We start from the raw sequence: 22,433 nt of genomic DNA, 5'->3' as shown, positions 1-22,433 counted from the left end.
CCGGCCGGCATGGGCCTGCCCTCCTGCATTTCCCAACTCCTCCACCCCACCCCAGGCCCCTGAACAGAAGGGCCTCCCCTTCCCGACCACATACCCGTGTGGCAAAGTCCCACCCGTACATCAGGACCAGATCCTGGGTCCTACTCAGACTTGACACTTCCTGGGAGGTCTTGGTAAAGTCTCACCTCAGATGTCTCCATCCACAGAGAAGCAACAGTCGAACCCTGAAGAGCGGGCACACAGGGGCAGTGGGGCGCTACCAAGGCCCCCCTTCCCCATCTGCTGGCGTCTAACTGATTTCTTGGTCATTCTCTCTTCCTCCTCTGCTGGCCTCTCAAACAGGAAACCCATCTGTGTGGTCATCTCTAAACCGTCAGTGTCTCGCCCAGGGCCTGGCGGAGGGAGCAGGCTGAATAAACTTCTGACCAGCCAGGGTGGGGAAGCCGGTGGTTCCTCCCACGCTCCTGAAACCCAAGCAAGAAACGTGTGCCTGGGTGCGCAGGGCCCCCCTGTCTCCGATCAGACAGAAATCACCGAGCCACTCAAAACAGACCTCTCCTCACACTGCAGGGCTTCCCAGAGCCTTTTTAAAATTGAGAAGGTTCCTAATCACCTTTCATTTCCTCCTGCTTGTTTAATCAAACTCGATTCTGGGGAGAAAAAAAATATATATATAGGAGCGGGACACATCTCGTCCTTCAGTTAAAGGAGCAGTGAGGCAACTCGTTTCTGTCCAGGAAGGCCTTTGGCTCCAGGACCTGGTGAAGGCCATGCCTCATCCCACCCGCTGGGAAGAGGAAGACACTTGGCACTTCCTCTGGGCCAACGCGGCACCTCAGCACATCCCCGCCGTGAGGTCTGCAATGACCCCATTTCACGGAAGGAGAAACCAAGGCACAGAGAAGTGACCCACCAAGCCCCGGCCTCCAGCAGGATGGCAAGTCCTGTGTTTGAACCGAAACCTAACTCTCTCCAAAGTCTGGGCTTTAATCTCATTCGCTTGGGGCAATCCTTGGAGACCACCTCGGAGCTGGAGGAAGCTGGGATCTCACTCACTCACCCCTTGGGCAATCCCACCATCCCAAGGACCCCTGCCCTTTAGATAAATGACTTCAGTCTCTCCTCAAGGCCTTCGCAGACTCTGCTCCCCCTCCCTGGCATGAACTGCCTCCAGGCAAACCTGGCTCCTGCTTCAGAACCCAACCTGGGCTACCTCCTCCAGGTAGTTTTCCTGGACTCCCTCAGTCAGCTACTCCTTGGCTCCACAGCCTTTGTCCTCGTGTTGTCGCTGCCTGTTCACATGCTTTTCCCTCCCCAGATGAAGATTTCCTTGAAGGCAGAGACCAAGCCACTCATCTCTGCAGCCCCAGCAGGCCACAAAGGGAGGGCCAGGTAAATGGCTCTCATCTAGTCCGTAAACGCCAGAGGCCAGAAAGGAGAAGCCTGAGGTCCTGGGGCCAGCTCATCCCAGGGGCCACTGGCAATGGATAATTTCAGGGAGAAATTCCTCTACCCCCATCTCCTGTCTCAGACCACAGCTACTGCCCTGACAACCAATAACGAAAGGAAGAAACCCAGCGGAGCGGCCCCCAGCTTCGGTGTTTGGGAAAAGCGTGCCCTGGGAGCCACCATAATCCCACCCAGGGATTTCCACACGTGGGACGGTCTTGACCCCCTTGCCTTGCCTTATTTGGTTTCCCGCCCCCGTCTTAAGGTTTGAAGGGAGAGCTATCCCTGGTGGGAGAATGTTCTGCGGAGAACTCACTGCTCAGACATCAGACACGAGCCCAGGCAGCCGAACTTCACCCGGGAGAAATAAAAGAATTTTTTCTGCCTCCCTCATAACCTCAGGGCTTCTGGCAGAGCCCGCGAAGACGCAGTGTGAAACCTGGTATTGACAACTGCCCTCCCCCGCAAGCTGGGTGGTGGCAAAGGTCATGCCGGGCTAGAGATGGTGCTGACCCCGCTGGCAGCCCCCACCAGGCGGATGATCAAGTGAGCAGCAGTGACAGAGGTACAGCCAGGTCGGGTGCCCCAGGAGTCCAGGCCCCAGAAGTCTCTCCTGCCTGCCTCCCTGCCACTTGCTGTGCACACCCTTGCGGCAAAGGTGGCAGCAGGAAAGAGTGAGGGCTTCCCCGTAGCTGGAGACAGGGCAGAGGCCAGTACCTTGCAAAGTGGCTCCTGAGAAGCTCGGGAGAAGTGCTGCTCAGCTCAGGGTCGAGGGTGGGTACGTGCAGTGCAGGGGCCTCTGGGCATCTGGGAGGCCTCTCTGTGCCAGGGCGGGTGAGGGAAGAGGGGCCGGCCCTGTCTCGGTGTGGGACTTCCCCTGCCCGAGACTCCCATCCCCAGTTCCTGCCAAAAGGAAACTCCCCCACCACCCGCTGCTCCAGAAATAACTCCGCTGCCACCTCCGTGGTGAATGGAACTTGTCACAGCCACCGGGGAGCCCTATGCTCACCAGGGACTGGAATCTGATGGCAGCAGCCACCAGACAGCCTAGGAAAACACAAGCGTGCCCCAAACCAGCAGGCTGGGAATGCAATCAGAAGGCACTCTGGGATCGCCCAGGCCTGCTCCCCTTTTACCTTCCGGGAAACTGAGGCTGGAGGACAAGAGGCTGGCTAGGGCCGTGAGCACAGCAGTGGCAGCATGTGGCCAGGACCCAGCCTCCCTAACCCCTTCCATACCCTACGATGCTCAGGCAAAGGGATGTGCTCTCCAGGCTCTTTATGAACCCCTTTCCCCCAACCCAGAACCAGGCACACTGCCAGCAGACGGCAGGATTAAACCAGCCTGGGCTTTGGGAAGGACAAGGTGTCCCTTCCCTTGTCCCTTGCACTCCATCCCCACCCGTCCCTGCTGGGGCCCAGCAAATGCTAAGAAGTATAAAAGTTCTTGCTGTCCCTTGAAAAGCCTAACCCTTTCTAGTCTCTTCCTTTGTAAGCTGGGACAAAGATATCTGTTGCCTGAGAGAGGAGAGCTTTGGTAGGAGGTGGCCCTGCTTCGGAGTCCTGGGTCTGCCATGCCCCAGCTGCGGGTACCCCAGCGTTACCACCCTGGGCTGCTGGAGGGGGCCGTGATGTTACATGAATCAAAAGTACTTAGCCATGGGCCCGGCACATAATAGACACCCAATCAATGGAGTTACTATTGATTATTATTACATCCTTATTCAGGACCCATACTCTCCCACCAAGGCTGTGGATCCTGGAGCTGAGGACTCAGCGTGTCCCTGCCTTCCCTTCTTCCATACGTCTTCCCAGCTGCTCTGTGTGTGCAGGGTCTAGGCTGATGGCCGGTCACCCTGAGGTGACTCAGACAAAACCCCGCTGCCTTTATAGTCTCCACAGGAGAGGACCCCCAAAACACAGAAGCAGATCCAAAGGCCAGAAAAGAACATGAAAGGTACCTCCAGGAAAAAGACTGATGCATTCTCACTTTGGGCCAGGCAAGGTCACGGACAGCTTTCTACAATAGGTGGAGTATGAGGTGGCCTAGATGGATGGGCAGGTTTAGGAGCAGAGGGGAAGGGACACAGTGGGATCAAGGGCACGGAGGCTGGTGGACCTGAGCAGATGTGAACTTGGGAAGGCTCCAGGCCGGCCCCGGACCTCGGTCTCCAAAAAGCACCCCTGTGGCCAGCACCTGCCTCCTCCTCCAGAACAAGAGCCACCTCTACCCTGGGCAAACTACCCCCCCTCCCCCCCACCAATGCCCCATCTGCAGCTCGACCGCTGGGACTGACACAGGCATATGGCAGCTGAGGCCCCAGAGGGCACATGGAGCCAGATCCTGGCACCATGGCTCGGCCACCTGCCAGCATACCTTCCCCGCCGGCCGGGCCCAACTGTCGGGCATATGCCAGGTGCTGGGCCCCTGGGTGGCCGCTGCTGGGTCCAGGCCAGCCTTCCACAGGCCTGTGGGGTAGACTCTGTGCCCAGGCCCTGGTGCGTACAGCACTCAAGGACCATCCTCCATAACCTCGCTATGGGGGTGTCATCGGCCTTGACTCACAGAGGAAGCTCCAGACTGGCTGGACCAGGTCCCTGAGTTGGGCACTGTCTAATGTTTTTCTTCTGCTTCTGGGATCCTGTCTGCTGGAGAGGAATTCTCTCCAGGGCAGAGAGCTGCCTCTGAGGGGAGAGTGTGCTCCTGTCCCTCGGGACACAGCACAGCACCCAGGGAAAACAGATTCACACCGTGTGAGCCAACCCCAGGGAGCCTTCCTCTTCCTCCTGGGCCTGAGGTGGTGAGAGACCTCCAGAAGTCTAACTCAGCTCTGCTCAGCCCCTGTGCCCTCGAACACTCATGTTCACTGCTGGTCGCTCCCCACGCCTGTCCACCTGGGACATGGAAGAAGGGGCAGAGCGGTGCTGGGGGGGGTGCCGACAGGTGCACCAGCCCCTCTGTCAGCTGCAGGGCCTCCTGAGCTACCACGTGCCTCCGGCACCATCTCCACAAGGCTGAGCTCCACTTCTCCATCCAGTCCTGCCACCCGGCACGGAGTTACTGGCCAACAGACAATCACAGCTTCTGGGGCCATACCTTCTGGGACAGGTGAGGTCCCTGCGCCTTCCTGTGTCAGGATCCTCGCTGACCCAAGCAGGGCCTGGGAAACGCAAGGCCATTTGTGACCCATACAGGTGATTTCTGCTCGGAGCGGTGGCATGTGGCATGGTGGCTGGCCGGGGAGGGGGTGTCGGGGTGGGGCGAGGCTAGGGCCTGGGACTCTCCCAGGACTGCGTGGCCTTGGGGAAATCTCGGCCTGTGTCTGGGCCTCAGTTCCCCACCTACAACATAGTGGGTCAGCTCCACAGTCGAGGGGTTCTTTCTGTGCTGACGCTTTGTCAGCTGACGCTACAACCTCCTTTGTAGGAGGTTGACGGAGGCCTTGCTGGTGTCCCCGGCTGAGCTCAGGGATCCTGTATCTAATCATGTGTGTAGTGCTGGGAGGAAAACCAGATCTTCTGGGTCTGGAATTGCTGAGGGGACACCTGTCTGGTTCGAGAAGACTTTCAGAAGCCCCCTGAACACTGCCCTTCCCCACTCATGACAAGCCACAGCATATGGGGGCATGGCTCACACTCACCACCCCCCCCACCCCGCCCCGGGCTCCCAGACACACAACCACGGAGTTGAGTACGTATGTGGGAGGATCACACACAGAGTACCCCCTAAGTGCGGCGTGCTGGGCCTGGTCCTTCTGGAGTGAGAGCTGCACACACTCGAGCCACTCGTGTGCTCATAAAATAACCCTGCAAGGCAGACACTGCATCCATCTGACAGTTGGGAGAACTGAGGCTCAGAGGTCACGTGGCTTGCCGGAGGCATCCCAGCTGGAGAGAGGCCGACCCTGGATGAAAAATGCAGGCCTGAATCCTCGCTCACCTGGACATCCCCTGCAGTGTATAGACTAGGTTCCTGCCCTCAGGGAAAAAGGCAAATGTGGTGGAGAGGGGACGAGAGCAAAGTGCTTATCTAACGTTGCAAAATCACAAAAGGGGCCACTGCTTCTAACTTGAGCCAATCAAGGGGGCTTCAGGGAGGTGGTGGCTCTTGGTCCACCTGGGACCAGAGGGCCAGGGAGTCAGGAGGCAGCCCGGCACAGGCTCTAGAGTCAGAGAGCCCCAAGTTCAAATCCTGTGCTGCCTCTGTCCAGCCACATGAGCTCCAGGCCAGTCCCGAAGTCACCTCGTTGTCGCTCCCTCCTCTGTAAACAGGGGGCTGGGGAGGACCCACTTCTTAGGGTTGTTAAATGAGGACATGCAGGCAAAATACCAGCCTAGGACTATCAGGACCCTGGAACACACAAGAGCTCAATAAACGTGGCTGTTGCTATTATGATTACTCGTTATCATCGTGAAAAGGACAGTGCTTGTTCAATAGCAAACCGTTCTGGCAGCTCACTCTGCAAACCAACTGTTCACAATAAGGCCAGTCTTCATTCTCCAGGGGACCCCAGTCTCATGGCCAACCGGGCCCTTGGGCCTGCGGATGTGGCTGGAGGCACCCGTGGTCTCTGGGGGATCCCCCCTTTCCGGAAACACGGGCAAGGCCACGCTAGCTCCTGCGGCATTCTCTCGGAAGCTGGGAAGTGATGGCAAAGCGTTTCACAAAGTTACCAGGACGATGAACCTGGGCCGCCCCCCTCCCCCAACCGTCTCAATAAAATAAATCTTGGCCCGCGGCTGGCGAGAGACCCTATATATTTACATGACGATCGTGCCTCATGATCACAGGGCTCGTGGTTCCGGCAGGCGGCGTGTGGCAGGGACGCCGGCGGTCCTAGGAGACTCACTATTTTCCGGCGACTTTTATTGTCCATTATATCCTGGCGTTTACAGGGCTCTGCTCCGGGCCTGGCAGGAATATCGCACACAGTGGGGCCGGCCGCCGCACAGCAGCTGTGTCTCCGGGGCTCATCCATCCCGCCCAAGTCTCTGGGCGACACCAAGACCCCCAGGAGCCGCGGGGGCTCCGGCGGGACAGGGCTAGGGATGTGTCCCAGGCACAGCTATCACCCCCCACACGGACCCCCAAGCCGTCTGCTTGGCTCCAGTCTGGGGTCCCAGGCCGGGGACACTGCTAACTCTGTGGCCTTGGGCCTGCACAGGGGAGGGTGCAGAGGGGCGCTGGAGCCACTGCTGGCTCGTGAGGGCCGCTGGCTACATTCTCAGGGATTTGGGGAGACAGTTGCTATCACTTTGGTTGCTTGAAATCAAACACGGGAGGAAGATTTACACCGTGGAATTTGGCAAACACTAGGCGCCGGGGCTCTGGACAAGTGCCTCCCTCCACCCCCTCCCAGGGAGCTGTTCGTTCAACACTTGGCAGCAGACTCGGGGAGGGAGTGACCCAGTGGGCCGCTGTGGGGTACGGGAACTTCAGAGTCAGGTGTGGATCCTAATTTCCTCAACCACTTGCCGTGTGGCCAGAGAGGAGTTATTTCCCCTTCTGAACCTCAGCTTTCTTATTGGTAAGATGGGGACATACCTAAGTTCCCAGGGCCGCTGCGAGGCTTAGAGCACCTTATGGGAAACCCCCCTGTGTCGTGCTTAATACGTATCAGGTGCTTAATAAACAGTAACTTTTGTCACTTATTCATTCAACACCTACCTGAGCACCTACTCTGTACCAGACACTGGGGTGGGGGTGGGGGATACGTAAATGCCCCGGGGTGGGGGGGGAGGGATAAATATTTAATTCTTCACATCTGGACAGTTCTTGAACGTCTGCACAGGGATTTATACCCACACCATCTTATGAAGCCGCATGACAACCTGGAGAGGTGGGCAGAGCGGCATTTCTGAGACAGGGGCTCAGGGGTGGGCATGATTTGCCTGAGGCCCCTGTGTGGGGGTAGCAAGGTGGGGCTCAGCCTTGAATCCCCCACCTCCTGCTGCAGGTCCACCGTGGCACCCATCTCCGAATTCCCAGGCTCAGCCGGGCTGGCCCCCCGATGGTGCCCGGCTGACCTCAGAGTGAACCCACACACAGAAGACAGGAGAACTAGGAGCCAGGCGACACCGGTCCAGCATCCTGGCCGCTAGTCTCGGCTCCGCGGCCTCCCTGCTCCAGGCCCTCCCCTCTGGGCCCCAGGATCTCCATCAGAAGGTTGACAGGGCTGCACTCGGGACGCTGTTGGCCCTGACGGGCCAGCATCTGTCTCCAGGCTTCCTGGCTTGGCCAAGTGTCCCCTCCTGTCCACAGCCAGAGAGGACTCGGGCGTGTCAACACCTCTTATGCTCCAGCTGGGTCCCAGGTAAGCCAGGGCCTTGTGGGGGGGAAGAAAGAGGGGAGTGAGACGGCACAGGACTCCGACCCAGCTACCCTGGGTTTGCTAACTCACCCTGCTGGGCAGGGCTCGCCTACCCACTTCATAGGTGAGGAGAGTTAAGTTCGGAGGGGTGACCCCAGGCTGGCAGCATCCAGGGCTCAGGGCTGGGGTCCCCAGCAGAGATCAGGAGGCCGCCAAGCCCCTCGGTTCTGACGCCCTGGAAGCCTACGGATGGGACGCTCCTGGCTACCCTGGACTCAGCCCAGAGGGACTGCAGAGCATTTTGCCGAAACAGGGGAGTGAGAAAAAACACAGGCAACACCGATGACTCAAAGAACCTTTGCAACAGGAGGTGGGCGGAAGTGGGTGGCATGCCTGGTGGGCTTCAGCTCACTTCCTAGAAGGATGTGCCACCAGCTTTTGCGCCCGTCACACGACGGTCAGCATGGACCTGTATTCGGGTGGTACCTCCTGGCCCGCCCGCCCCCAGGGCCATCACAGGCTGGCAGGTGGGGGCCGTCCACCTGTCAAGGGACGGAAACTTCTCATTCCACAGATGGGGAAACTGAGGCCCGGGAAGCGGGGTGGGTGGGCTGGCTCAGGGATACACAGTAGGGACTGAAGTCTTTAAACTCCTTTACCAAAAAGGTAATTTTTCTATTTGGGGAAACAGGAAAGGAGAAATCCTCTGGAGCTTCAAAAGAAAAAAAAAAAAAGGGAGAAAAAAGAACTAGCAGCCGAACAGAATTGCAGCAAGGCCCCCAGCCAGCCCAAAGAGGTTTCCGAAATTCTGTGCAGTCTGAAGTTTTGCGGGCTGGAGGGTCACGCGATTTCCTTTGCAAGAGGCAGAGTTGAAAAAGTCTGACTGAGGGTGAAGGGGGAGGAGGGAAACGTCCACGGGACTAGAAATCATGAGTTTCAGCCTGGCTGCCCCAGTGACTTGCTGGATGACCGCAGACGAGTCCCTTGCCCTTTCTGGGCCTCAGTTTACCCTTATTCATTTACCACGTGCCAAGCCTTGTTCTAACGCCACTTAAGTGACGTGAATCACCCCTCATAGGTACATTATTATCTCCGTTTACAGAAGGGGAAAACTGAGGCATAAAAAGGTCAGGCACGCTGTGCTGGTGAAGGGCTGGGATCTGGAGCAAGGTGATGCGGTTCCAGAACCCACGCTCCCAATGACAAGGCCCTCTCGCCTGCAGCATGCTGATCTCCAGCGGGCATCCTGCTTTTAGGGCCTTTGCATCTGGGGCTTGGATGCCAGCAGGCCTGTTTCTGAAGACACTGGGCCATCCTCCTCAATCTCGGCTGCCGTTCTGAGCTGCTGTCTTTTCTGTGACCTCTGATTGTGTCTGTTTGCTCAGCAGCCTTTATAACCACAGCCTGGGGCTTCGGGAGGCTCCCAGGTCACTGCAGCCATCGACTCATCTCTTTGAGCCTCCCTGGGTGCCGGGAGTCGGCGCAGGAATGGACGGCCCCGCTCTGATGTCCATTTTGGAGTTTTACACACAGGTCGGCCTCTGGGACCGCGGGAGGGAGACTTGCCATTCAGGCATCCAAGAAAGAGGGAAAAAAACATCTATTCATAGCCAGACAGAGCCCGCTCTGTGGAAATGATGCTACCGACGTGACAGGCAGCCCAGCTGTGTAAGAGATTCCCGAAAAGCCTGACCTGGGAACGTCCACGTGGAAGGCTCAAAGGCTTGGGTGGTCACCGAGCTTATAAAATAACGCCTGGATGCTCAACCATGAAATTCCTGAGGGAATCAGGTTCTGACCCAAAACCTGTCTTCCAAAACAAAATTCTTCAGACGACAGACATTTTTTGGCTTAAGCAAGCAGACTGCTGATCTGTTTCACCCTGATCTCTAACGTAAGGAATACTCAGGCTAAGAACAGCCACCGTATCATGTGATCCTACCCCAGGCCACACACCACGTCACATATTTCGTCCACTTGCTCATCCCCACAGGGCGGGGATTACTATCTCCATTTTGCAGGTAAGGAGACTGAGGCTCGGAGAGGAAGATGTTTGCACAGCTGGGAGACCGCGGAGGTGGAGGTTTGAAATCCGGTGCCAGCCTGGAGCGGAGGGAGCTGGGGACAGACCCAGCGGAACCACGGAGGCCTGGCACACGTGGAAGAGGAGAGAGAGAGGTCTCCACACCTCCATCCCTCCACAGGCCTGGGAATAAGTCCTGCAGAGGGAACGGGGCGGGAAGGGCCGCCATGACTGCAGTTAAAACGACCAGCGAGGCTGCCTCAGTCCTGCCCTTTCAAAGACACCGGAATCCATTAACTGAGGATGTTGCGCTGAGTACCCAGAAAGTCCCCCATACCACGTTCAAACTGTTGCACGTCCGTGGCAACTGCTAGCCCAACGTGTGCCATTGCCACACTTCTGTTTATTCCTGGGAGCAGGAGAAACTCTGAATCCATTCGAGAGCTCATGTCTCATCAGAGACCTCAGAAGGGCCCCAAGGAAGCCAGCAGTCCCCATCCTATATCTTCAAGACCGGAAACCAAGGAACCGAGCAAGGAAGTGTCCAAGGACGTTCAATCGTTTGTTCACTCAATTTTCAAACACGTACTATGACCAGCCTCTGTCCTCAACGGGGCTCCTTGTTTACAGACAGGAGTCTCACACCAACACCTACAGCCCAGCGACATCACTGTTGTGTATGCCCAGGGTGTGGTGACCCAGGGAAAGGTATGTGCAGTCTGTGTGTCCCATCTCAGAATGGGAAGCAGCTCTGAGCAGAGGAGCAGGGGGAGGGCACTCCAGGCAGGGAGAACAGCAGGTGCAAAGGCCTGACGGCTAGGCAAGTCCGGCATCAGCTGTGGGACAGAGGCCCAAATGACAGCAGTGGCCTCAGGTCCACAGCAGAAAGTCTAAAGCAGGACTGATCACGGCCCGTGAGCATCTGCACACAGGGCTCATAAGGGCTGCAAAGCCCTTCCAGTGCTCTTCTGCACACCCCTCTGCCTCCCACGGCACCAAGCCCAGGCATAATTTTACTCAGTGCATCACGTGAGGAATCAAAGCCCCACATGTGGTTTAGCGGCACCTTCCCTCCACCAATGCTACTGCACACACTTGACCTCCTCACGCCTACCATGATTAGCTCAGGTAACTGTGTCCATCCCCAGGAGCAAGGAAATGCCTACAGAACCTTCCTCTCAAGGGACTATGTTGGGACCAGGTCTCAAGAGTGCTGTGAAGTGTACTTCAGGCCCCACGATACTCTCTCTTATCTGGCTTGTTTTTCAACGTTTATTTATTTTTGGGACAGAGAGAGACAGAGCGTGAACGGGGGAGGGGCAGAGAGAGAGGGAGACACAGAATCGGAAACAGGCTCCAGGCTCTGAGCCATCAGCCCAGGGCCCGACGCGGGGCTCGAACTCACGGACCGCGAGATCGTGACCTGGCTGAAGTCGGACGCTTAACCGACTGCGCCACCCAGGCGCCCCTTATCTGGCTTGTTTTTATTGAGCACCTACTGTGCACCAGGCTCCGTGCGAGGCACTGGGAAGATTCACAAAAGGGGGTTACAAGCCACTAAGTCACACAGCCATCTCCTAATCGTTCGGGGCTGGAATCATTACTCCAATTTCAGAGTGGAGGCGATGCAGAGCTCAGAGAGGCCCTGGGACTTGCTTGAGCGAGATCACTGGCGAGGAGGTGTCAGGGCTGGGATGCTAACCCAGAAACGTCTGACCACAGAGCCTGTGCCAAACTAGATAAGGGTCCCTGGAGGAAGAGAAGAGACTGGATCCCTCCTCCCTGCCACACAAGCAGCCTTTTATCCACAAAGCAGGCAGAGGCTTCACTGGTGGTACTGCTGGGAGTGGCGGGGCCCTGTCATTGCCGGGAGGGGCCCCCTCCACGCCAAAAGCACAGCCAGACTTATGCAGAGCACTGGGGGGGGGGGGGGGGGCTCTCGGTGCCAAGGTGTCCTAGCAGGTGCCACCGAAAGACTAGATACTGATGGCCTGTCTTTCAAAAAGTTGAAGTGAACCGATCCACTCATGTGTGGTGCCTGCATTAAAGGACAGAAAGAAGTCTAGGACGCAGAGCACAGACTCTGGAGTCAGAGTGCAGGGTGGCTAGGTCCCCTCCCATGAGACTGTCCAGTAGGGAGGGTGTCACACGACCTGGCCCTGGCTGTGGCGATGGCGCTCCCTCCCTGGATCTGGGTCCTTGAGTGCATCTGTCCCCTCCAGCAAGCACGTCAGCAGGGATGCTGGGGCCACCTGGGTCCTGCAATCATAGGCGGCCTTAGCAGTCCATCTTGGGGACCCTGTTTTAACTCAAACAGCGGCAGACACTCCCAAGTATGAACACTTGGCAATGCCCTATCCAGAACAGGCCTTCCTCCTCACCCCCTCAAGTCCCTGTCCCAGGCTGAACAGTGTCCTCACAAAACTCGTGTGTACCTGGAATGTGGGAATATGGCCTCATCTGGGAATAGGGTCTTTGTGGATGTCATCAGTGGAAGATGAGGTCACACAGGATTAGGGTGGCCCAAACCCAACGACCGGTGTCTTTATAAGAAGAGGGACACACAGGGAGAAGGGCATGTTATGACAGAGGAAGGGACTGGAGTGATGAGTCTACGATCCAAGGGGCGCCAAGCATCGCTGGCAACCACCAGCAGCCAGGAGAGAGACGTGAAACACTCTCTCCCTCGGAACCTCCAGAAGGAACCAACCCCTGCCAACACCTTGATTTTAGGCTTCTGGCCCCAGGACTGTGAGAGACTAAACTGCCGTTGTGATAAGCCCCCAGTTAGGGGGTGATTTGTTATGGGGGCTCTGGGTAACTCATCCACTCCCACCTCACCCCCAAGCATGGCCGCTGTTCACAGGCCGCCAGCTCCCCAGCCTCCCCAAGCACTGAAGACTTCCTGGAAGACTCCAGGCTCAACTTCTGTTTCTCAGGCTGCAGAGGAAATAAATCAGTGGTTCCCAGGTCTGGGGATTTCACAGGCCTGTAGCGTTTCCCCTAAATTCTGAAGATGGACCTTAGAAGGTTGCCAACTTTTTTTCTGGCACCTACGATAAAATTCCCACCTATTATCACCGTCCTGCGTGAAAGAGGACACCTGACATAAGAAAGTAGTTGACGCCAGGCCTGTCTTTAAGTTTTCTCATTTCCTATAGATGGGTGAGAATCTCACACAGCCCTGGGCCTGGCGTGGATTTGGCATTGGGGAACCGGCAAACTCAAGCCAGCGTGCCCTCCCGAGTGATTATTTTTATTCAATCCTGGCCGAGGAGAAGTGAGGCTGGCCTCCCCCACTCTCCTCTGTGGACGAAAAAGGTTTTCTCCCTCTCAGAAATTTGCCCAATATACCCCAGTTAACCTGTGGGTCATTCCAGACTGGGTGATCTCCCAGCCCCAGGGAGAAGGCATTCCAGGCCAGTCAGTGAGGGAGGGTCCTAAGGAAAAGAAAATACAAAGGAAAAAGCAGGGGAAGGAGAAAGAAGCCCAGACCCTTCTTTTGAAAAGAAAAAAAAACCAAAGCGTGAAATTACTCAATGTACAGACATCACGGGCCGGATGACTCCAGCTCTCTTCAAAGACACCTCGTAAACCCGCACCCGGCCTCAGAGGGAAAGGCCAGATGCCAGGCACTCCAGAAGGAGCTTTTCGAAACATCTGGCCCTGGCGGCTTGATGACCCAATGGAAGCCAGTCACCCTGTGCTTCATGAACGTCGCACCCACGTGTGCCACGTGGTAACCCGTGAGGTGTGCTGGGAGAGCCGTCCAAGGGATAAAGCTTTGTATGAGCGTGAGGAATGCTTCTTTTCCAGTAACTCAAGAGCGCTAATTCCCCCACAGAAGATGCCCCAAAAGTGGAGAAACTTTTGCCTGGAGTGCTAGGATTAACGGCCATGCAGGGGTGGCCTTGCTGGGACAGTCTCGGGCACAGGGCGGCCAACCTCAGATGATAAGGTCTGATGCTGTCGCTTTCCGGGCCGGAGCCCATCGCTCCCTCCCTCCCATTCTGCAGGCCAGGGGCAGGGTGGGCCCCAGTTCTCAGGAAGCCAGGAAACACACTCTCTTCTGGGCGAAAGGCCCAGATTCCTTGAGCGGTCACAGGACACGCTTTTTCAGAGCTGATCCAAAGCCACAAGCGCAGACTGGAAGTTTCTTTGGGCAGCGTGAACCTGTGGGGACACAGACAGGCACACCTGGAACTCCAGGCTGAGAGCCGGCCAGTGAGCAAGGCCCCAGCTGGCGGCAGACTGGCCGGGGCTCTACGGACCTCAGTTTCCTTTTCATCCCGTTGTCATGCATCAAGTATTTCTTGAGAAGCCTACAAAGCCAAGCGCTGTCTGAGGCACAGACCCTACCCATCCCCCCCCCCCGAGGGGTCAAGTGGTGGACACAGACATTGGACCGCAGTAAGCACTATGGGGAAAGTGTAGCTGAGGAAGGGGTCAGGCCATGCAAATAAGGACATGTGGCTTCACAGGGTCCCTGGCACAACTAATTCAGACTGGGTAGCAAACTGCTTAGCATGTAATCAGCACTCAGATAAGCCAGGTCCTCCCGTCCTCCCGCTGCCCAGGTAGAGCACCCGAAGCCAGAAAGAGGTGGGCTGGGTGGGTGCTCGGGGACCAAGTGGGTTTGGGGCCCTATCTAGCCCCACATTTCCTGGGGAACCAAGGGGCCGCCCCCCTACCCTGCCCAACCCTGGCAGACTCCCTGCTTTTTCTGCGTGGGAAAGTTCTGCCTCTGACATCATGCCCACAGTAACGGGTCAAAGCCACCCCTTCTCTAGCCAGCAGGTGACTGTCCTTCCTGAATTTGAACCTGGGCCCCATCACTTGTTTGCTGGGAAACCCTGGCCAAGTTTCATTCACCTCTCTGAGCCTCGCCTTCATGATCTGAAAATGGGGAGGAGACCTACCTAAAAGGCTCGCTTGTTCAATGACGTGGCGTAGATCAAGTCCGCAGGGTGTGACCGGCACACAGGAGGTGCACCTGCCCCATCTCCGCCCAGCACTGAGGGGAGGGGGGGCTTACAGGAGGGAGGGGCCCTGGTGCAGGAGCAGGAGCGCAGGCCTGGTCTGGGCAGGCCACGTCCAGCCCTGGGGGAGCTCGGTGTCCGGAAGGAAAGGCCAGACAGAGGGACCAGTGCTCTACTGGGAGCGGAAGTTCACACACGTGGGCAGACCAGCCTCAAGGCTTCTCTGCTGGGTGTCTTGGCCACAATCCTCACCTCTCTGAATCTCAGTCTCCCCAACTGAAATATGGCTTCTGGAGATAATAAAAATGAGACCCTAGATACATGAAGTCACCCAGCCAGTAAGTGACACATTTATCTCCTTACCCTCCTCTGTCCACTCAACATAAAAACACTCAGACTGCATCCCCAGCAGGTGCTAGGACCTTTGGTGGGCGGGGTGGCTAAGCCCCTTAATGGCAGGCAGAACCCAGTCTCCTTTAGAACCACCTGGCTCCGTGGGATGATACCCAGCGGCTCCTGGGCTAGCCCAGGCTCACCCTCCTGGGAATCTTGCCTCCGTGGAAAACTACACCTGGACAGATCCCAGGAACAGCCAGCTTCTCCGCTGGGCGCGCCTACCACACCACACTGCCTTACACCAAACCTGAGGCTGTGAGCGCCCCTCACTGCACAGCTGACGTCGGTTGCCAGACGGGCCGACTCCCAGCGGGCAGGGGCGGGGGGAAGCTGTGGCCCCAGCCCGCCCCTCAACACACACCACGTGTCACAGAACGCAGAACTCAGGAGAACTTTGCCTCTTTCACGGCTTTGCCTCTGACTTCTCCAGATCAATCAACCGACCAAGCAATCAATCAATCAAGGGAGGATCAGAATTCAATCACAGTGACAACACAACTCGATCCTTGGGAAGCACATTAGAACCAGGGATCCTGCAGATTAATGAGACGGCCTGGAAATCGGGAAACGAATGTAGTTAGGGACAGACAGCTCAAATGGGCCTGGCCCTTGGCTGATGCACTGGCACGAACTCCGACTTCTCTCATCCCCAAGAATCAGAACTGCTTCTCTGACGGGGAAGAAAGAAATGACAAGCAGAAATAGGATTTAGGGAAAATAACACACCCATGGCACCTTTCCCCCCCCTTCCCAGAGCAGTGCTGCAAGCTTTACATATTTTATCATTTATTCTCACGTTGTCCCCAGCAAGTCCTAGGCGTTGGCCTTGCCTTTCACAAGAAAGCTGTGAGGGAGGCTGGGGTGCGGAGGTGAGGGGCCTCCCGCCAGACACCCAGCAGGAAGGGTTGGGGTGGCGGGTGGGGAGGTGGGCGGCTGGGGTCGAGTCAAAGGGATGGGACTGCAGCCTCAGGCGGCTGAGAGGCTCCGAGACCATCCACACTGTCATCCACGCCGGCGCCTCTTCACCCCCTCCTGGTCTTATCACCTACCCTCACCAAGCCATTTTCCACACACGCCGCCAACACCACCACCCCTCCCGTGTCAGCCTTCGAGGCAGCCAGGTAAAGCCATCACTCCAGAGCTTAGCATCGAAGGCCTCCTTGCCTGTCAGACCCCAATCCCAGGTGGCACCTGTCATCCACCACGTCGGCCCCAGAGAGCGTCTTCTGGTTTCCCGCAACCCCTGCTTCCCACCCCCAGTGCTCCACCCAGCATGCCCTCTCCACCCGACTATCCCCTGAAGATCCTCCCAGGTTATCAGCACACGGGCTCCCAGAGGAAACAGATCTGGGTCCAAATCCTTGCTGTGTGACCTTGGAGAAGTCCCTTTACCTCTCTGAGCCTGGGATTCACTTACACAATGGAGCTGTTTAAAGGTGAAGACTAGCTGATGATAGCAATGTGAACCCCTGAGGGGTGCTCTGATGAAAAAGTATTAATAGCAATAAGAGGAGAAGCTGTTTAGGAAAAGATAGCTGATGATTCTATAGAAACAACACGCTGTTAAGAGAATTGGCACTGGCAGAGGAGGTGCTGGGCACAGGGTTGGGGGGCCTCCACCCCTGGCTGGGTGGAGGCCTAGGGGCAGAACTTTCCCCCCTGAACACACCCCAGTGACACACAGGCCCCAAGCTCACTCTGAGCTAACCAGGGACCAAGAGATGCCTCAGTGTGCTGCAGGGTCATGACTGCTTTGTAATTCTTCTGCGTTCCCTCTGGTTGCTAGCCTCGCCCTATGGCTTTCGTGGGCCTTGCCCTCACCCCAAAGCCAGGTATCAAGGGCCAACCAAGGAGACTCAAAGGGCACAGAGCTCATGGTCCCTCCCTTTACTGATGAGAACAGAGAGCCTGCCCCCCCCCCCGCCCCATACCCCCCTCCCCCCGCAGCTGCCCATCAGGAAGTCGCTCCTGACATCTTGAAGCGGCTCAAGCCACGGTGGAACGTTCTTTCTAACCTGCAGCCCCAACAGCTTTGCTCCCTGACACAGGGTCTCCAGGTAGGATCCCAGATTGCCGACCCCAGGCCCCATCACTTGTGCCGTCTGCTCTCCTCTGAGAGGCTCACGGCACTTCCTGCCCGGGAATGTGAGCAGGAAGCGGGGCTGAACCCGCCCGGCTGCCTCTTTCCTCCTGAGCCCAGGCTCTTAAGACCTAAGGAACCAGCCATTTGTGGGAGTTTGGTTTTTCTCTCTTTTTCTTTCCTTTCCCCTCTAAGCAAAACTGCGTGGCAGCCGCTCCTGCCTCTGTCCCCAAGGCAGTTCGAACGGGCCCATCTTGTCCTTGCAGCAGTGACGGCGGTAATTCCGTTAATGGGAAGCAAGACGGATGGTTCATGGTGCCCAAAGTGCAGGAGGCAAGGAATCGGGCCGCCCCCGGGGGGGAAGGAAAATGTTGCCGGAACACACCCTCCTTTGGGGCCTTATTAGGTCTTGAAAGAGCTGCCGCACTCGCTAAAACCTGCTTTTGCCAGCAGAAGCCTCACTTTACAAATACACAACAAAAAAACCCGTAAATGGGAAGAAAACCCTGCAGATTAGGCTCCCCTGCTGCAGTGAGGCGGCGCGCCCGCTCAGAGCTCAAGTCTTTAGCCTCGTCGTCTCCGGGTTTAAATAAATAGGTCTGATCGCCGGCTCACCATTTCATGAATATGGAATATACGGCAGTTTCCTTGCTGTTTGAGGGCTGTCTGCTAATGGAGGAATGGGACAGTCCTGGAAGCATTTCCTTTGAAAAGGCCTGTCTGTCCCTGATGTCAGGAAACCCTATCGCCCTGGTTGTCAGTCCGGGGAGGACCCTTGACACCTTATCTTATCACCTACCCCCGCCTCCATTCCCCAGGCCCGGTCCCCAGGCCCACGCTTGCCAGGCCGTCAACTGCTATAATTTCTCTGGTCTTCTGCCCTGAGGGTCAGGGGCATCTCAAAAGCAATTTCACTGTGGAAAGGGTGTCCATTTCCAAAAGTTCGCCAGGACCCACCCTCCTCCAATTCAGAATCAAGCCGCTGAATTGCTCTTTGGGCTTCAGTTGGTCCAAGCGCAAAATGAGGGTGGAGGGTGACGCCGGCAGGAGACAGCGGTGGAACAAGTGGAGGCAGGCAGCTGGGGCTGTGTGACCCTGGCAAGCTGAGGAACCTCTCTGGGCCTCAGCCTCCTCATCCCTAACACGGGGCTAACACTACCCGCCTCACAGGCGTGGAGGAAAGAGTAACTGCAATCACTTCTCAGGCCAATCCGAGCGTTCTTCTCGACCACGCCCTCCCGCGGCACCCAGCACAGCCTTGACACATAGTAGGTGCTTGCTGAACATCTGCTGCTCTGGGCGGAGCACGCGGTTTTTGACGCCCAGAGAAACAGAAACACCCGTCCGCACTAGAACACAGTGGTTTAGGATGTGTGCTCTGGGAGCCAAAGGCCTGGGTTCGAATCCTGACTTGGCCACAGACCCACTGTGGGCCCCTGGGCAAGTGACTCAGCTTCGCTCGGCCTCCCTCTCCCTGTCTGTAAAATGGGACTAAAGAGCCTGGCTCACAGGGTCACCAAGAGGAGTCAGTGCAATAATACGTGGCCAGCGCCTGCCCAGGTTGGCCCTGGTAACCAGCAGCCCTGAGACCGAGCAGTCCAAAGTCTTGGGAATGCCTGAGGGAAAGTTCCCACATTCTAGCTGGGAAAACCACTTTCTCAAAGCAAGCCCCGTGATGCCATCCCAGCACCTCCCGGGAGAGCTGGGACCTGGAACAACAGGCAGTATGTGAACTCTCAGGAGACTGCCCTTGGAGGGAAGAGAGAGACTGCAGGAGCATCACCCCAGGAGGGAGCCTCATGGCGGGGATGGGGGGGCACCCTCACCCCTCCCCACACCACAACTCCCATTCATCTGCCTCCAACACTCGGAGGCAGTAACACTGGACACACTTGACTCATTTCTTGCTTGTGACGGCTCTCCCCAACCAGAATGCCAGCCCCGTTTTGTCTCTTTTGTTCATTATGCCCCTTAGAACAGTGCCTGGCTCTGTTGGATGGATGAATGGCGAAACAAAGCAAGGAAGGGACGAATTCTTCCGGGAGGGCAGCTCTGGGCTGAGTGATGGCTAACGTGGTCCCCGTGTGCAGAGGAGCTCCTGAACATCACAGGTGACACCAAACTACAGTCCTCGCCCCACACAGGGTTGCTTGTTGTCAATACAGTAACAGTCTCTAACTGCTGAATGGCTGTTATGTGCGTTGCTTACCTCCCCGGGTCAGGAAAACTCCCCCAGGGACAGGAACTGAGATTTCCCCCTCGCTCTGCCACGTGAGAAAACTGACGCCCCCGGTGGGAAGCAACAAGTCAAGGAGAGTGGTGAGCAAAAGGCGGAGGCGTGGCTCATATCCAGGGTGTCCAGGTTAACCCCCCCCACCTCCCTCCTCCGTATCTGGACCTAAGCCCGCCGCACGGCTGGCTGGTCTCGGAGGGGAAGAGCTGGAGCGAGAGCCTCGGGACGTGCTCCCTGCCAAGAAGGGTGTTTGCTCACAGGCAGGAGCTGACAAGCAGCAGGGTCTGGCTCCCGTCCCGTCCCCGTGCACACGCAACGGATAGTGGAGGCAGAAGACTCAGCCAGGTGATGGCCCCAGCCACCCAGCCGAAGAGCACTCACTGGCTTTAGGGGTCAGCCAGGCCTGGGTTCAAGTCTCAGTTTCCAAACCACGTGGCTTATAGCTTTAGACCGGTGGCCTCAATCTCTGAACCTCAGTTATCCTCACCTGAAAAATGGGGCCAGCCCAAAGTTGTGGGGATTAACTAAGGTAACACGGATAAAGCGTTTGGTCACGCTGCTGGCACACAGTAGGTACTAAACAATAAGCAATAGTTAACTTTCCCAAGCCTCCCTCATTCATGTTTTCAAGAGTGGCCAGATGTCCACATCTTGTAGCTGCCAGGCCCCCCAGTTTCAGGGCTGAGAACAGCGTGGGAAGCTGGTGGAATCTGAGCTCCCCACCCTCTCTGATCTCTGGGGCACCACCTGCTTGGCATTCTTCCTGAGCGAATGGGTCAGGACCTTGTCATTTGGTTTCTGACCCTTGTCACTCAAGGATAAGAAGGCGGAGGGGATGGGTTTGTCGGTACGATAACATCTGGCAACAACATGAGGAGTGAAATCAGGGAAGGGGGTGGCATTTCCAGTTGGCTCGTGTCCATGTCTATGGTGTGGGCTTGGCAAGAGAGGCCCAGGGTGAGGAGAGGGACCAGCTGGCCAGCTGATAGCATTCACATTGCAGGCCAGTGGTCTGCAGATAGCACCTCACAGGGGAGCTTCTCCCCCGGGTAAGATCCGGCCCCAAGCCCGTGCGGGGACGATACAGGGGCCGTGCTCTTGAAATTGGCGTCCTGGTGGGAGGAGGCTGCAGCCCTCCCACTGGGGCCAGCTTTGCACGCACTGCACGTGACCAGCGCAGTCTCGTCTTGCCCTGCCCTCGGAAGGGAGCCCCGTGCTTGGGAGTTTCATACTTGTGTCCGCTGCCTTTCAAGTCTTCACTTTACCTTTGAACTTGTGTTTTTTAAGTGAAGTCTGGTGGAATAGTGGTGCACGTGCTGGGGGCTTGGGGCCCGAGCCTACAGGGACTTCCACTCCTGACCCCTAACTCATAACCCCTGCCACCCTCCACCCTTGGCAGGGGCCCGAGTGCAATCAGGGGGTCAGGTGTGCCACAGGGTAACTGCAAGGGTCTGTCCTTGCCCTGTGAGTGTCCCTGCGCCCAAGGAAGCACGGCATTTAACAGCCAATAAAAACCACCGTGACGGATGGAGAGAGACTGACGAGGAACGGGTTTTTTTCCTGCTTTTTAAACAAGAAGACCTGCATTTTCACCTTGTGCTGGGCTTCACAAATTATGTAGTTGACCCTACCTTCCATTTATACGACCTTCTGACTCCTATCCCCTAGCCTGGAGGCCCTTGGGGACATCCCTAGGCCTCCACAGATTAGAAGATACCACGTGGTCTGCGACGATCACTGGCCCTTCCCTCACCCCTGCCCCCAGACCTTCTTTTTGGAACCCCTGTAGTTGGTCACTTACTGCTGTCTTGTGGACCAGGCCCAGTTTCCAGGGCTGGGGATGTGACGATCAACAGGATGCCGAGCAGTGACAAAAACAGGCAGGGCCGATGGTGGCACAGACAGGTGGAGGGAGCCTCGTCCAGCGGAGCCTCGGGGAGGCAGGGAAGGAATGGTCCACACAGGCGCACTGCCTCCCGAGGTGGGGAGTGGCCTCTGGGAGATGGCAGGAGCCCCTCATCTGTAGGGTGGTGACCCAGGGCTTACCTCGCAGGGCTGTCGGGAGACCCAGGGGCTACTGTTTTTAGCGCCCCCGCGTCGCACTGCAGGGACAGGGTAAGGCTCAGGTAAAGGCTGGGGCCCAGGACGGACTGCAGACAGCACCCTCCTGAATGACCACAAAGCCAACAGAGAAAAGCATGGCAGAGGGGCAGAACTGCCACTTCCTGCGTCCCCACCTCGTGCCAGGCACGTGGCCTGGTGGCTCTGCTGGCACACAGTCACCCCTGCTGGGCTAGACATTTGTTCCCAGGGTTTCTACTCCTGCCTGACATGTCACAGACGTCATCTTTCTTTCTGTGATTCAGGAAGTCCAGTCGGTACCAGGTGGCAGTGGCAGCTTTTCCGACAGGACTGGTCACGGGCAGAGCAGAAGACACAGTGACTATGAGCTCAGACTGCAGCCAGCCTGGGTTTGGTCCTGGGCCCCTCCAGCTGTGGAGTCTAGGGCAGATCTGACCTGCCCGGGCCTCGGTGTCCCCTAGGTCACGTGGGATTATCAAGAGCCTCATCCTCGTGGGGTTGCTCTGAGGATCAAATGAAATGACATCGGTGAAGGGTATGGCTCACAGCAAGTGCTCAATAAATGGCAGCCACTGCTATTGTCACGAAACCCAAAAACATCAAATCAAAACCCTGAGCGTCGCGTGGTGCTTCCCAGGATCGCGTGAATCCGCTCCCTCCTTTCCAGCATCTGCCCCGACTCTGCTCCAAGACTACACTCTCCCCCCATTGTCATGGCGCATCAGTCCATAAATATTTAAACAACATGTCATCAGATTATTATAACATATGATCTATAGCACTGATGTGCTGCAGTTCTGCACATTTGGGCTTCGTTTTCAGAATATCGAGACATAAAATATTTATGTATTTAGCCAACCACGAGATCTCACATTCTGTCT

General features: G+C 56.9%; 1 protein-coding gene across 3 annotated transcripts in view; it reads right to left on the bottom strand.

Moving 5' to 3' along the window:
* NEK6 (NIMA related kinase 6) overlaps nucleotides 1–22,433 on the bottom strand; it is an 86,403-nt gene that overhangs the window by 52,565 nt on the left and 11,405 nt on the right. The window contains exon 1 of one of the 3 annotated variants that reach the window (XM_043566895.1): nucleotides 2,167–2,268. The exons of 1 other annotated variant lie outside the window; for it this stretch is intronic. The gene's annotated coding sequence lies outside the window, so the exon portion shown is untranslated. Of the gene's footprint in view, nucleotides 1–185; nucleotides 294–2,166; nucleotides 2,269–22,433 lie in introns of those variants that run through there. One more of the 3 variants, XM_043566894.1, reaches the window with a different exon arrangement.

This window comes from Prionailurus bengalensis, chromosome D4 (genome assembly GCF_016509475.1).
Source record: "Prionailurus bengalensis isolate Pbe53 chromosome D4, Fcat_Pben_1.1_paternal_pri, whole genome shotgun sequence".
NCBI classification, from domain to species: Eukaryota; Metazoa; Chordata; class Mammalia; order Carnivora; family Felidae; genus Prionailurus; species Prionailurus bengalensis.
Note: the sequence above shows the minus strand (reverse complement) of the source record. Positions and strands in the feature narration are given on the sequence as shown.